This window comes from Larus michahellis, chromosome 12 (genome assembly GCF_964199755.1).
Source record: "Larus michahellis chromosome 12, bLarMic1.1, whole genome shotgun sequence".
In the NCBI taxonomy this organism is placed as follows: Eukaryota; Metazoa; Chordata; class Aves; order Charadriiformes; family Laridae; genus Larus; species Larus michahellis.
Window position 1 is genome coordinate 16,894,221 of NC_133907.1, and position 16,514 is coordinate 16,910,734.

Here is a 16,514-nt window from a genome sequence, read left to right on the forward strand (position 1 = left end):
GGGTCAACAGCAGGCTGGAGTCCTCGAAGCTCCCAGGTGCCTGCAGGCCACAATCCATTTGAGCCGTGTGGCTTGCTGCCATTTCGTGAGTTGTGTGCTCGTCAGCTGGGGCTGGGAAGAGCAGTTAATGAAGAAGTACCTGTGCGATGTACAGAGACAGTCCCTAAACACACGCTCTGCGCAAAACAATAGAGAACTGGAAAATGGAAGGAGCAGAAGCTACTCTTTCTCCTTCCCCAGAAGGACACCCTGTCCCACACACCCCCATTCCACCGCGAGCCCTCAGGGTGCCAACTCCAGGGGCCTGGGATGTGCCCAGAAACCCTGACGCCCACCCAGTCCCAGCAAAGCGGACTGGGAGGTGCCACAAATAACGCATGTCTCCAGTGTCCGGGTGTCTGTCATGCTTCAGCTCCTCAGGCTGCTACCTCCACGCTGCCTGTTTGCCTGGGAGCTCCTGCCTGAAGCTGGTTTTCTGTGCCCTAGATCAAGAAAAGGCAGCACACGCTGTTTTACATCATTAAAAAAGTCCTCATTGCTCTCCTTGTGAGCAGCTCTGGCTCCTGAAGTGGTGGCACTGGGGACAGGAGGTGTGCCCGTGGGTGTCGGCTCTTCTCAAAATTCTCTAAACCGGGCAAAACTAACAGTCCCTAAGAAATCTCAGTGGAATCTTGATGGGGTTTAGTGGCCAGAGGAAGATCCATCAGTAATGGGCCCAACATGGTCTCTCCCATGGCCCCGCTCCCCCTGAGATTCCCAAGACCCGCAGCCCAGGTGGGCTCCGGCCCAGGTCCACGGGGCTCCCCATCAGTGTCCCCTCCCTCTTCCCTTCTCCTTTCCGCTGCCATTGAAGGGACGCTGGCAGGGAAACCCAACCGCGCTTGGCCAGACACACCACAGGTGACGGGTTCAGCTCAGTCCCTGCAGGAGCCAGGACTGTGTGGATGTGGTGTGGCTCAGGTGCTGGTTAAAGTGGAGTTGTTACAACTGTTGGTCACTTGCTGCCTGATGGCCGGGACCCCACTGCTCCCAACACGGGGCTTTGCAGCTTCGTCCTGCCCTTGCTCCACTGCCAGCATCAGCTCCCAGCCCCCGGTGGGCACGGACACCTCCTTCCACCACACAGCCCACGCTGGAGAAGAGCTGTGGGGCTCCTCAGGCTCTGTGAGGGGCTGGGCACTAGGGAACCCGAGATTGTTTTAAGGCTGGGGACAGATCGTCCCCTGGGGACACCTCGTACACCCGTGGGATGAGGGTGGTGATGTGCTCTGCAGTGGGCAGGAGCTGCTGGGGCTGGACAAGAAATGCCAGCCTGAGCGCAGCGTGGAGGGGACGCGTGCCGATCACACCTACAGGACAACCACAGCCCTCCAGCCCCAAGAAACCTCTTTGCGCCACCAATAGAGGTGCCACAGCCCGCGTGGCACCCAAGGGTGCAGGGGAGACAGGGTGCCGTGGCTCGCCAGCTTTCCCCAGCTGCTCTGGCCAAGGAGCGGGCAGCAGGCAGGCTTCACGCCGGCCTTTCGTCCTGGAGGAACTGCCCGTCACCTGAGGTGGGGATGGTCCATCACATGAAGAGCTGCAGCCCCAGGCCTGGGATTTGCCGGAGGCTCTGAGCACGGCTTTCCAGCAGCAAGGGAGCATGGAGGAGTTTACCTAGAGCAAATAACCATGAGAGCACTCTGAGAATGACCACAGCCAGGAGGTGACCTCACTTGAAAGACATCTGGGTGTTATATTTACACTTCTCTGACAAAAAGACCTGTTTCCCCACAATGAACACGGTACGGATGTTTTGCATTTGTTACCAAAAAAAATGGACTTGTTTCTATGTTTAGAATTTGGGTCATCAGCAGCTTTCTGCCAGGAGACACCAAAACATCTTTTGAAACCAGGGTTGCAAACTGGCTTTTGGCCAGGGGCAGCGGTGTCCCGTTGGGAAGGCTGCCCAGGGACGCAGATAACTTTGGGGGAGTCACCAGGGGAGAAGCTGGCCACCTTCCGCGGCAGCACCCGGCCGGGGTGGGGTGTCCCTCCCAGCTGGGGACGCCGCAGAGAGCCCATTGCCGCGAGCAGCCCCGCGTGACCCGAGCCCAGGAGCTCTCTGACTCAGTGTGCCCTCTGACTGACACCTCCTTGTTTTCTACAACCTCCTCGCTTGGCTTTGGGACAGAAGGAAATAAGCAGCTGGTGAGATGAGCCCAGTAATTTGACCCAGGGCGATTTTAGGGGTGTGTGTCTCAGCGTGGAGTAACCTTGCCAGCCTGGGTGCGGGCAGCCAGGGCCACTGGGCAGCGGAGTGAGGGGCTGGCGAGGGACCGGGCACAGCAGCTCCCCGGCAGCCCCTGCCACTGCCACCTCCCCGGCAGCCTCAGCACCTCTGGCCAGAGCCCGGTGGAGGGAGCAGGCAGTTTCACGGGCAGCGGGAGCAGGCAAAGGTTTGCCCTCTCCCTGTCCGCCCTGCAGAACAAGGGAGGAGGGAACCCAGCCGCTGCCCCACGAACAGCCGCCGGCCGTGGGTCGTCTCATCCTTAGTGGCATCTCAGCGAGGGGGTCTCCTTCAAACGTGGCTGATGCCAGCTTCCACCTTCACTACGGCGCTGAGAGAAGGAGCCTGCCCACCCTGCCACCCTGCGCCCCTCTGCTGGGGGGGGGATGGATGGTCCTCCCTCCTCCCTCATCAGTTCAGTCTTTGCATACGCCCCGGAGCTCGCCCTTCCCTGTGTGGGCTCCGCGTGTGGCTTCCAGCAGCAGCAGTTACCTCCCAGGCCCCCGGCCTCACCCCCGAAAGGCCTCATGCCACAAGCCATAGGGGCGGTGTGATCTCCACAGGGGTGGGATGTGCTCCATAGGGGTCGTGTGTTCTCCACGGGGAGGGATGTTCTCCATAGGGGTGGGATGTGCTCCATAGGGGCGGTGTGATCTCCATAGGGGTGGGATGTGCTCCATAGGGGTCGTGTGTTCTCCATGGGGAGGGATGTTCTCCATATGGGTGGGATGTGCTCCATAGGGGTCGTGTGTTCTCCATGGGGAGGGATGTTCTCCATAGGGGTGGGATGTGCTCCATAGGGGCGGTGTGGTCTCCATAGGGGTGGTGTGGTCTCCATGGGGGGGTGTTATCCATAGAGGGGAGTGTGTGCTCCGTGGGGTGAGCGTGCACATCATGGTGCAGAGGTGAGGAATGGACCCCAGCTCAAGTCTTGCTCTTCCTATGGTCCTTGCTGACTCCAAACAGTCTGGACAAGGACCCTGGAGGCCCTTGGGTGCCTCGGGACTATAAAGTCCCCCCAGACCTTTGACACCCCCTGAGTAGCTTCGGCGATCACGGGGGCTTGCAGCTTTTATAAATTGGGGCAGTTTGATTTTTCAGGGGTTAGATCACACATCTCTGGCTCTTCTGCCTGCACCCTGGGTTGGAAGTGACCCCCTCCAGACAGGTGTCATGAGGTGGCCAGTGCTCTGCCGAGTGATGCTTTACTCAAGATTGCTCCCTGGTTGCCCTCAAGTCCTCGAGCTCAGCCATGTGTCCCAAAAGGAGTATGAGCATTTGAATCAGTGTTCAGGGACCCTTTAAGGTCAGGGTTAAATCCTGCCTAAGCTGACCCCAGGCCAGTGGAAGCTCAAGCCTGGCCATGCCTCGGTGACCGGAGGTGCTGCAGCCCGCCAGGTCAGGACAGGGCACACCGGGATGCTGCTGGGGCGCTGTGCACGTCCAGGCGGGGTGAATCTAGCAACCTGCAAGCTGTCAGCTCTTGCACGAGAGGGTTTCTGTCTCTTTTTGACTCCTGCCACAGATTCGTCTTGTGCAAGACGGGGTCTTGGCTGTCAGTCCTGCCGGAGAACAGCACGGAGCCCTGGGGACCCATCCAGGCAGGGGAAGCTCAGCCCTCCCACGGCAAGGGTGAAGAATGCTGCTTGGGCTGCAGCCGAATAAAAGGGCAAGCCCTCGATTGCCCGGCCCCATGGTTCAGTATGGATTTGATTATTACTTGCCTGGTCAAGCTGGAGCCCTGGAAGCGCACACACTTCAATGAGAACGCGGCTGGGCTGAGGCAGGCGGCCCTGGTGATCACGGAGGACGTAGCACGACAGCAGCACCCTCGCAGGCTCCCCCCCCCATGGTGGGCACCGGCAGCACGCTGGCCTTTAATCGGGATCAGCTTCATCTGCTCGCAGTTCCATTTATTGGCATCAATTTATTTTAACTCGCTCCCTGGGACAAGACACTTTCTATGCTCAAATTCCTGCCAGAACAATTAAAAGCAAATAAAATGAAGCCTGGGTGTTCCATTTCAGGGGATGGGAAAATCATAGGGGGGAAGAAAATCACTCATCCGTGGGTGCCTGGCCTTGCTTGCTTGGCTAAGGTCTTTTGAAGAGTGGCCAGAGCAGTGTCTCCTAGCCAGGCCGGTTCTCCTGCACTTTGCTGGTGCCATCCAGACATGTCCCTTCCTTTTGGTCCCTCTACCTCACGATACAGGGTCACACCACACCTTCCCCAGCAGCGGGATACCGCTGCTGGCTGCCACCATTGTGGCAGAGTAACACGGTGACACGGTGACATGGTCCAGTTCTGGCGCAAAGACAAAACAGCTCCCTGAGGCTTTCCTCCAGGTGCCCATGCTCCCACCCAAACTGCACAGCCGAATCCTCAATCACGGGCATCCCCATCCCAGAAGGTCGGAGTAAAGTGGGGAAAAGTGAACCCATCACCCCCCTTCGGAGGAGTTTTCTGCCCTGCAGTTTGGTTTTGTCCTGATTTTGGAGAGAAAGGGCTCCCCAGAGCACCCCTGGCGGGAGCAGCTTCGGGACAGCCACGCAGCACTCAGCTGCCCTGGCCAGGTCACCAGCACCAACTCACCTCTACTTTCTCTCTCCTCGTTAATGAGTTTTCCGCAATCTAAGGAGTTTGTGATGCAGTAGGATCCCTGGGACAAGGACGGGTTTATCCACCACTTGTTGGAGGACCTGTTCCAGGTAGTGTCTCAGCTGTGTTGATGGCTGTCCTTGTGGTGAGTTACACTCTAGGGTGTCTTTAGACTACGAGGTGCTGGCCAGGAGAGATGGCAGCTCCCACAACACTGTCTCAGCCCCCCGACTCCCTGTCCCCTGGGGTTAGGGGGCAGCCAGGCAGGGACCCGCTCTCTGCAGCTGCCCCGGGGTGACAAGAGACACCCTGGCCCGGCTCTCCCTGGGGCACAGGGACTGTCTGCCTGCAGTTTTTCCCAAGTGCTTCCAATCAGCGGCTCCATGATCCTGCTCCCATCCACCCACCCCCACCCCCCACCCCGGATCCCTCTGCCCATTCGGCACTTTGGCTCGGAGTCTCTCCCTGGAGAGTCCCTTGCTCTCGGGTCCCTGTAGAGCAGCTCTTTATCTCCTTCTTGAAGCAAGATTGTAAAGCCAGGTGTGGAAAATGGAGAGGAGGGAGCTGATGGAGAGCCTGGAGCAAGTTCCCCAATTTGCGCGTTGCATTTCTCCGAGGGAGGGCTTTTCCGCCTTGTCCAGCTCCTGTGGCCGCGGTAAAGGCGATGGTAGCACTGAGCAAAGTCTTGGGAGTCTTATGGCACAGACACCAACAGAAGCCGTGTGATACCAGGCCAGGAGATCTCCCCCGCCTTGCTGCTCACAGAGAAATGGGGCATCCACGACTTCTCTGGGCAACCTGTTCCAGTGCCTCACCACCCTCACAAGAAAGAATTTCTTCCTCATATCTAATCTAAATCTCCCCTTTTCCGTTTAAAACCATTCCCCCTCATCCTCTCATTGCACTCCCTGATGAACAGTCCCTCCCCATCTTTCCTGTAGGCCCCCTTTAGGGACTGGAAGGCTGCTATAAGGTCCTGCAAGGTGCACGGAGTCAGACTCAACGACCCTTTGGGTCCCTTCCGACTTGACATATTCTATGATTCTATGATTCTTCTTTTCCAACCATTCCCCTCCTTGTTCCCTTGCTCTGTGCTGCATGATCTAAAAGCCCTGGCTCCAGGGGCATCCAACTGGAGACCCCTGAAATTCTTTGCGAGTCTGAATAAACCAGTGTAGCACCCATCACACACAACTTTTAATGGCACCTGACAGTGACTGCGATGGGAAACCAGGGGGTACGCACTGGGGTGAGGAGGAAGGACAGGTCATTTACGCGGGTATTTAAAAGATGTGGAGATGTGGCATTTCGGGACACGGTTTAGCGGTGAATTTGGCAGTGTTAGGTTTATGGTTGGACTGGATGATCTTAGAGGTCTTTTCAATGATTCAATCTATAATTCTATGAAATGGGGCGGCTCCGAGGAGCATGAGCTGGGTGCTGCAGGTGCCCAGCGCTGCCCCCCACTTTTCACAAGGCCGGGAGTGAAACCCAAGAGAGCTCCCGATAAGGGAGGGCGGCTATAAATGTCCTGCCCTGGGCAGGTTTCGCTATGTCGAGGGGAGGAAGGGAACACTAAAGTCTTCTCTTAATCCGCGGTCTGGTTTTGCGCTGAGTGGATAGGAACAGATCCCCTGCTGTCACACCCAGGGCGCCTCCCCCGAGGTTTGATGTCTGTGCAGACGCCCGGGTGCGCACATCCCCGCGCACGCCATGCCCCGGCCCCGTCCTCCCCACACCCCAATGACCTGAAAAATACAACACGGCCGAGGTTAAAATTAGCTTTGGGCTATTTTCAGCCCGGCCAGCAACACTCCCTGGCGGCAACGCCAGCGGCAAAGCCAAAGCCCCAGCCCGGAGAAGGAACCCAGCTCCCATGGGGGAGCGGTGTGAGATTTGGGACCACAGCTCCGGACAGCCGGGCATGGGATGGGCATTTGGAGAGAGGGGCTGCGAACCCAGCTGCGAACGTCCAGGCTTCATTTTCTGTGCTCCTGGGGACATTCGGAGTTTCTGGGCTGAGCTATGGCCACGTGCATGGGAACAGGAGCCATGGCCACGTGTGCACGACCACGGCGCACAGCCATCATGGGAAAACTTCCCACCCCGCCGCTGTGCGCCTGGGGCCTGACACGAGATGAGTTGACAGGCATCGGGCTGCGCTGCCCACAGGTCCCAGATGAATTGGGACAAGTGAAGAAAGTTCAGGGCCAGCAGAAGGGCCGAGCCCTGGTCTCATCCTGGCTGTGGTTGTGGCTCTGGTTCTCCTCTTGCTGCACCTCTCCCGCGGTCAGGCTGCGCCCAGGCGCCAAACCACCACCCCCTCGCAGCCCAGCTGCCTTCGGCACGGCCGGCAGCGAGCCCCTCCGCACGGGGCTGCACTTCATGAGCAACATGACTCCTAAAATCCTGAGGACAAGCCACCTCCGCTTGCCCGCAAGTCACTGATGGGCAGCGTTAATGGCCACGCTTGCTCCAGGTGCTGCCAAGCATCTGGTCGTGCTGGCAGGGCACCCTCCGGCAGCCCAGCACCGGGGCCAGGAGGGGGGTCCTGCCGCGGTTGGGTGCTGGGTGAGCTCTGCCGGTGCTGGTGGGGTGCTGCAGGCTGGGACCGAGGTCACCCCCAAGCCAGGTGAGAGTCAGCGGCTCTGCCCTTCCGTGAGCAGCCGGCCGCAGCGGGTGCGGGCTGGGCTGGCGATAAACACCGCAGAGCTGGGTGACAGAGGACTGAAAGCCTTCAACGACTCCGTGGCATTTCGAAAATCCTCCTCCAGACGACTGACGCAAGGCAGAGTCTCGCTGTGTGTACCTTGGCACCTCACTGAAGGACCGTGTCACCCTCCCCGGGAGCTGGGAGAGGAGGTAGGATGGCAGTGACATTGGAGATGGGACTCCAAATTTGAGGAGAGGAGAGGACAAGGGGAAAGTTTTTCCTTTGCTCTTTGGGACCATCCCAAGACCTTTGACACATACAGGGCTTTTAAAAGACGTGCAATCCCTGGTCACCCTGTGCCTGGGTGACACCTCTGGGTTGCACCGTCTGGGTTCTGGTCGCAGAGCAAGCGCAGAGCACGGCGGGAGACACAGCAATACGCGGCTCTGCGGCGTTCGCCCTTCCCGCACCAGGCACGGTGGTGGGACTGGTCTGGTTTGTCTTGCAGAAGCGCTGCAATGGCTGCACCCAACCCCACATCGAAGCGTGGTGGCTTTGTTCCCCGGGATCTCGGGAGCCGTAGCTGCTTTTTCAAACCTCAGAGAGCTCTGACATAACGGGGAGAGCACAGCAGGCGCTCGAGGGGGTGGAGCTGCCCCGGCACTTGGGCTGAGACGCTGCTCTGGCCCATCACGGGAGCAGCCAAGGGACCCCGCGGCACCGGCACGGGCTGCTGGGGACACGTGTGCCTGTCAGTTTGCTCCTCGGACGGTGGCCTGCCCAGGCACGGTGCTTTCCAAGGAGCTGACCTTAAAAAGAGCAAAACACAGGCTGCTTTGAAGGTTTCTGCTCTCAGGCGTTTCCATTGGGTCTTGGCAGGCGCCCTGGTCCCGCCGGCCAAGCTCTCCCACCGGGAGGGTGGCTCTCACAGAGCCCAGCCACAGCAGCCTTATAAGGACCCGTCACCGAAACCGCTCTCGGACCCCTCTGCTCTCTCCGTGATGCGCACAGAGATGAAACCTTCGAAACCCACCCAAGGCAGAAGACGCCCCCGGCACCTTTTCGCACATGAAGCCCAAGTTTCTGTTCATCCGGAGGTCTCGTTGGAAGGAGGGAGAGGTGGCAAAGGCCTTTTACGGTTTCCAGGACTTGCTGCTCCATGCAAATGTTTAAAAAATTAATTTTCTCGCCTTTTTTTGAACATTAATAAAGAAGCCCAAAAGTCCATTTGCTTGCCTTCTCCTCAAACCCCTTCCAAACCTTTGAGTACCTGAGGAGCCCGAAAATGGAAAGGCATTGAACCTGTGATACAGCAGAGTGCAAGAGCAAAAAACGGGCCCTAAGTCAGCACATGGCCCAAAAATAGAACAAGAGGGTTATCTGAAAAATGCACTAAATATAGACAAAAAAGTTTTGGCTCCCGGCTGCAGCGCTGGCTGGCCCGGCGCATAGCTAAGTGTCACTTGCAGACAGACAGGCTTTTTAAAGGTCCGCGTCCGTCCCAGCTGATGTGCTCAGAGCGGGTTCATGTCGTACCTCGGTCGGACACAAGCCCAGGTCGCTCTGCCACAGCTCTCAGGGCACTCCGAAAGCGGGCAACCAAAATGCTGCCAGAGCGAGCATCCCGCCGGCGGAGGAGAGGCAGCGAGCCCGGGGTCTGCGCAGCCCCGGTCACAGGGAAACACGTCCCCTGCGCCAGAGATTTCCGTAGCGGATCCGCGCTCGCCTTTTGAAGGCGTAGGCGCTTGGTCGTCCTGCTGGCAGTGACATCAGCCGGCCACCAGATTGCCCAAATGAGCCTGAACTTCAGAAATGGCTTTGCCGTTGGTTTAAGCCAGAGGGGAAGGTGCGGGCAGCGGCTGCTGCCGCCTGAGGCAGGTCATTCAGCTCGGTTTACGGCAGAGTGGGAAGCGTCCAGTTTTCCGGCATTTTACAGCCCTGTGAAGGCCTAACCCTGCCCTCTGCCCTGCACGGCGTGGAACGGCAACCTGCTGCAGGAGCTCTGGGGGCAGGGGCTCCCGGCAGCCCTGAGCCCGGCAGCTGGGTCAGTCGCGGCTGCGCCGCTGCCTTGGGCACTTTGCAGTTGAGTTGCCCCCAGTGGGTCTCTGCTTGCCCAGGTTGGGGCTTTAAAGCCAGGTCTGGGGGGCGGTGTTTTCCCGCAGCCTGTCGGAGCCCCGCCAACATCTTGGCCTGACAAACACACCGCTTCCCCATCTCCTGACCCACTGAGGTGCAGGAGTGACCAAGCCATTTGGGCACATCAGTTGCCGAGGAGGGCGAGCACGGCCGGGGGGAGCAGAGGTGAACACCGGCGGGCAGAAGGAGGGGAGAAAGGGAATTTCGCCCATGCAGGCGGTCCCCAGACACCAGAGGACTTCTCTCCCGGGAGAAGATCTCCAGAGCTCTGGGTGGGCACCAAAGCAGACCCAGCAGCTCTGCGTGTCTCTGACATTCAGTGATTTTTGGTCACGAGCTCCTGGGATTAATTCCCTGAGCGTGAGGACCGAGACAACGGCAGAAGGAAGCTCATAAAAGGTGTCTGATAAGGACAAACCTTGTGATCTTTTTGAAATGAGATAGGAAAGTCTCCTTGAAAAAGGTCCAAGATCCTTTGAAGTCCTTACGGCTCATTAACTGCAGCCTGAGCGAGCCCCGGCAGCCCGGCACCTTCCTCCGCCGGTGCCGGCAGCAGATCCAAGCTGCCAAGAAACAGCCTCACCTGCGGCAGCGGGGTCTCTTTGGGGAACAGAGTCACGCCTGGAGCACGAGGCTGGCTTCATCAGCTGATGTTTGCAGGTGCACTTTATTCATGGATTTTTAGGTAAACGGACGCTTTGCCAGGCACGTCTGACGCAGCCGGCTCAGCACACGGGGCACGGGAAGAGGCGCCGCTCCCCACGGCGTTCCCCTTGGGAGATAAGGTGCTTCCCCGGCATTTCTGCTCCCAACTCGCATCAGCCCTTTCTGACCTCCAGCCCCAGCAGCCTGGTTTCGGCTACCGAGGAAGCCGGTTTTGCAACATCAGAAACGCAAACACGCCTCCAAGATCTGTGACCGGACCTTCCCTGATGCCTCGGACCTTCTTAATGACTTCTTCCATAAAAATTGTGTCGTGGTATGGCAGAGATAAGCTCTCACAAACAGTGCCAGGCGTTGCCATCCTCGCCTCTCCTTCGCGGGACCGTGACACCCCATCATTATAGCTGAGAGCAGGAAGGGGCCGGAGAGGCGAGGTCGGCGCAGGGAATTGCCCGCGGGTGTGCGGGGCAGGATGCTGGCCGGTGGCTGGGGGGAACCCACAGCGTGAGGAGGAACGGGACGGGGAACCGCTGCAACGCGAGTCGGTAACCCAGGGGTTTACGGTCCCTCTGAGCTTTGTCCCTTCCTCCCCCGGGAGCAGGATCACCTGCTGCTGGAAGTGCCGTTGGAGATGGATGAAGAAGGTAACGGCACTTTGTGGGATTCAGGGGCAGAGCTGGCAGTGCTTCAGTGGGCAGGGATGGCTCTGCCCGCTCTGCCTGCCAGCGGTGACCTGGGCAGGCGGAGGACCAGGGACCTGAGCCCAAAACTCTGCCGCCTCCTCCTCTTCCTCCTCCGCCTCCAGCCACCCGCTTCTCAAAGTTATGGGGCTCGATTCCACCTCACCGAGGGCACCGTGACACGCGTCCAGCAAAGGCTGGTATTGGCAGCCAGCTGGGCTGAAGCCAGGCAGCGCTGGGAATAACTCCCCCGACACCGCTTCTCTCCGGCACTGCCACCCGGGCAGCGGCACCCGTGTGGGATCGCGCCCGTGAGCCCAGGGTAACCTTAGGCGAACGCTCCCCTGTGCAAGGACAGACACCAGTGAGGTTGTGAGGGGCTGATCCGCAGTGAGGGGGACCAAAAGCACAGGTCCAGTGGGAAAAATCACCCCCATATCCTTCATCCCAGCTCCCGTCCCTGCATCAACAACCCCAAGTCCCTACAGCGGCCCCGCAGCATCCCCTCCCAGGCAAGCCACGGACAGGAATTTTATTTCAACAAGCTCTTCCCCTGAATGAAAGCAATGACAGCAGGGCAGCAGCAGAAAGAGCGCGTTTAGGAGCGCTACTGCTTCTCTGGCTGCAAACCTCTTCACCTCTGAGCCATCGCACTCTTAGAGGAAAGGCTCCTGCAGAACCGCTTCTCCTGCAAACCCCATCATTTTGCCCCAGTTGGATAATTTGTGTGTGTGTGTTTCTATAACTCAGGTCGTTTAAAAAAAAAAATAAAAATGAAACCAAACCAAAAACTTTTTACTTCCTGCTCTTCTGCAACTGAACGCTGCCGGCGAGGTGATGCAAGAGCCGGCTGTGATTGCAGCCGGGGTAGGCACAGGCACCAGTGCCAGCTCCGCTCTCCTGCCCCGGGTACTCGGGGTGTTGGGCAAGGGGGGATTTACTGAACCGGTGAGAGGGTAAAGCTGGGGACAGAGCCAACTGCCAGGCCTGACCTCCGCCGTGGTGGGGAAAGGAGGTGGAAAAGCAAGAGAGAGGATAGAAACCGTGCTTTCGGTTGTGATGAAGTATTTCAGGTGTGCCTGGTTCAGCATCGCCAACGCTGCAGTTGGGATGGAGCCAGAACGTCGTAATTCCACCACTGGGGCTGGCATCAGGGGGCTGGTTCATGAGGTTCTCGTTATAGAGGAGCGCTCACGGACATGCTCCTCTTTAGGAAGACACTTCCGAAGTCAGTGGGACTCCACCTGCTCCTGTGCCACCCTATAATCAGGAAGGTAAAGGTGGTGTTTTCATCACCGCCTCTTTCTGTCAGCGAGCTGAAGAGACAAAGCTGGAGCAGAAAGAAGACAAATTAATTTGACCGACAACCCGAGGAGGGCGGTACACCCCTGCCCTGCTTCCCTGAGGTCCGGAGGTGAGCGAGCGGGTCAGCACCCGAGTCAGGGTCTCCTCGGCGCCCAGCACTGTGGGCACGGCGGGGTGCCACCGGCATGGCGCGGCTGGGGCTGTGCAGGGGCCACGCGGCAGTGAGGACCACGTCCAGCAGACCTTCCCGCTGCCTCCTGCCACCGCGAGTGCAGGCAGCCGAGCCAGGGCGGGCACTGGCCAAAACGCCCGGGATCAAAAACACCTGGGGACAAAAACTGGGGAGAGCCAGCCTGAGCAATCCGGCCGGGCGAGTAGAGCCGGGGGTGGCGAGGAGCCGGAGATACAGGTTTGGGAGAGGGACAGCACCTCCTCAGAGCTTCCTCCAAACACCCTGCGCAGCCTGGGCTGGTCCCTCCTTGGCCACATCACCTGGATGTGTGTCCCCACCATGGCCATCAAACCCACCGGTGCCCTGTGGCTGCCCGGGGGAGCAGCAAAGCAAAGGGTGCCGTGGGGGGGAGCGGAGCGGGGGACCCCCAGGGTCTGTCCATTTGTCCTCGCTACCGTGTCGCCCCGTCCGTTTGCAGCAGGTGGGAAGAGTCCATCGGCAGGCGGGTTGGGAGGACACAGGGGTGCCAGGCTGGTGGGGGCAGAGCCCAGCTTGCATTCGCTCTCCCTCAGCCCCCCACAAACAACCGTGGTTACCGTAGCAGACATGCCACTGGTGTCTGGAACATGGCACGCAGGTGGCAGAGGTGCCGGGGTGGCACCGATACAGTCTGGAACAACTCCCCCACAACCTGGGGAGGGCTGCGAGCCCCGGCCCCAGGGGGGCTGATGCTCCACTGCCCCCTGCGCCCTGGGGTCCCTCCCTGCAAGGACAGGAAGAGCCATCACAGGTAGCGGCAGGCAGTGGGTGCACCCCGATTGGACAGGGTCCACCCTGATGGGACAGGGTACACCCCAATGGGACATGGTGCACCCTATCGGGACAGGGTCCACCCCAATGGGACAGGGTCCATCCCAATGGGACATGGTACACCCCATCAGGACAGGGTCCATCCCAATGGGACAGGGTCCACCCCAATGGGACATGGTACACCCCATCGGGACAGGGTCCATCCCAATGGGACAGGGTCCACCCCAATGGGACATGGTACACCCCATCGGGACAGGGTCCATCCCAATGGGACAGGGTCCACCCCAATGGGACAGGGGCCATCCCAATGGGACATGGTACACCCCATGGGGACAGGGTGCACCCCGGTGCTCTCATCCTTCACCAGGCAGGACACAGGGTGGGGGGGTTTGGCCGGGGCAGGGCAGGGGTGCAGGGCAGGGCAGGGGCACAGCAGCTCTGGGTGCAGGGATGCTCTGGCATGGCAGTGATGGGGAGGACACCATTTTCCAAATAATGGCCAGAAATTCACACTGGCTTCCCCACAGCTCACAGCTCAGGGGCGGGGAGATCCCAATGCGGTCAGAGAGCCCCAACACTCCCTTCACCCAGAGTGCAACGGCAGGGGCCTGCCCTCAGGGTCATCAACCACCTCTTGAGAGGCAGCAGCAAAACCTTCTGCCTCGCTGAGCACCCCGGGCCCTGCACCCACCACCCGGTCATGGGGTGGGGAGAACATGGGGCTGTGGTCGGCAGCTCAGGCTACGCGTGATGGGCACGAGGGAAGGGACCCCGGGGCAGGCGGCAGCCGAGTCACGCACCACAGGACAGGCTGGGTGTGGACTTCAAAGAGACAGGTCCCACAGGACAAAACAACCAGGGGGTGACTCCTCTCAGAGAGCCGGTCACAAGGCTGAGCACCCAACAGCCACGCTGAGCATCCAGAGCGGTGACAGAGTCATGGCCAAGCAAGTTATGCATCATGAAGGCTTCATGCATGACCGCAAATGGCCCCAGGTTCAGGCCTGGGGAGGCAGGAGGACCAGATGTCACCAGCTGAGTCACCGGCAGGTCTGAACACCACGGTCCTCAGCACCAGCCACCAGCTCCCCTCCAGCCCTGCTCCCCACAGCACTGTCCCACCTTGACTGAACTTCTGCCCCCTCCCTGGCAGTGCCTGTCCCCCTCCTTTTCCTCCTGACACCCCCCATCTGTGATGGGAGGTTCCAACCCCACCATGCTGGTGTCATGGGGAGACCTCCAGGAGCACTCAGGGTCGGGGTGACCTGTGCGTGGGCAGGATCACCCTCAGACCTGCAAGGAGCCAGCCCTCAGTGCTCGCCTGGCAGCAGGCGGGGGAAGTGGGGGTCCTCTGCTCGGAGGGCCCACCTCCCCCACGCTGCTGCCACGCTGCAGGCACATGAAGCCATGGCAGGGCTGGCATGAAACATGGTGGTGCTGGCACCTCCCAGCCAGCTCAGCCAGCGGTACGGGCTGTCCTGGGCAAAACAACCCCAGCTGGTTCCCTAAGCTGGTTTGCTCATGGCCACCACATTGAACCAGGGCAGAAGGAGGGCAGAGATATTTTTTTTTTAACCCTAAAAGCCTGGGAGCATCTGGACAAGGCCTTGGGGTGAGGCAGGAACACCCTGAGCTACATCTGCTGCCAGGGAAGAAAACATGAGCACGTTCCCCGCCGTAGGGTCCAGTGGGGTTTGTCACGCGAGATGGATGTTTGCCAACCCAGAGGTTGTGCGGTCACCCGGGAAAGCCCGGCTGATGCAACCCACACCACCGGGAAAGGAGCTGCTCGCAGCCCCGGAGCACTGCACAGACCATGGTCCCAACGCCCCTGGGATCACCCATCACCTGGAGGAGCTGAGGCCACTGGGGCTTCTGACACGTCAGGGTGGTGTGGGCAGAGGGAAGGACCATCCACGCTGCATCCCAACCTGCAAACTTTTATAATTAAAAAATCCAGCGTATTTTCTATGTGGGCCAGCCCCTTCTCCAGGAGGGAGGAGACAGCATGGGCTAAGGGAAAATCTCCAGTGAAGGACCATTTATGTGGGAATGTGGTTTTGGGGAGACTCCTTTGTTCCTCATCCCCAGAGAGGACAGAAATGGGACAGAGGGTGGGAGTAGATGCGGAGCTTTCGTGCAGGTTCGCTGCAGGAATGGCTGTGCCTGGGGGAGTCTCCAAGAGCCAGAGCAGCTCAGGGGTACGACTGCGGGGTGCCCCAGCCGAAAGTCCCAGTAAGACGTTGGACACTCCGCACCCACCTGGGGTGACAGCAGAGTGCGCACACTGCGGGTCAGGCTGCTGCACCCCCACCGCAGGGGCAGCACCCGCAAGAAGGCGTCACCGTGGGGAAGCGAGCTCGGCCCCAGCCAGCTGGGGACGAGCCTGTCCCCATTCCCTCCTCAGCATCGTCGGCAGCACGGCGCATCCCGCTCGGAAAGCGCTGTTGTACTGCAGGTCATCAGACAGCGAGAAGAACCCCCTATTTTAGCCTGGCTTTTGTCCCCCAAAGGCCAGTGGGCACAGAAAGACCAGACTTGGGCTCCCAAATCCCTCGCTCCTGGTAGTATTTTCTATGGTCAGGCTTTTTGCAGTAATTGGTATGCAAATAAAAACTAATTAGTGGTTCAAAAGGTCCAACCTAAAATGTTTGCTAGTAGGACGCAGGTATAGTTGGGCTTCAGCATGAATATGTAGAATATATAGAATGAATTACTTCAATATGCCCATGAGCCGGCAATGTGCCCTTGTCGCCAAGAAGGCCAATGGCATCCTGGGCTGCATCAAGAGGAGTGTGGCCAGCAGGTGGAGGGAGGTCATCCTCCCCCTCTGCTCTGCCCTGGGGAGGCCGCCTCTGGAGTGCTGTGTCCAGTTCTGGGCTCCCCGGTTCAAGAGGGACAGGGAACTGCTGGAGAGGGGACAGCAAAGGGCTACCAAGATGCTGAGGGGACTGGAACACCTCTCTGATGAAGAAAGGCTGAAGGATTTGGGTCTTTTTAGTCTGGAAAAAAGACGGCTGAGGGGGGACCTTATCAACGCTTATAAATACTGAAAGGGGGGTGTCAGGAGGATGGGGCCAGGCTCTTCTCAGTGGTGCCCAGCGACAGGACAAGAGGTAACGGGCACAAACTTGACCATAGGAAGTTCCACCTAAACATGAGGAGGAACTTCTTGACTTTGAGGGTGGCAGAGCCCTGGCACAGGCTGCCCAGAGAGGTGGGGGAGTC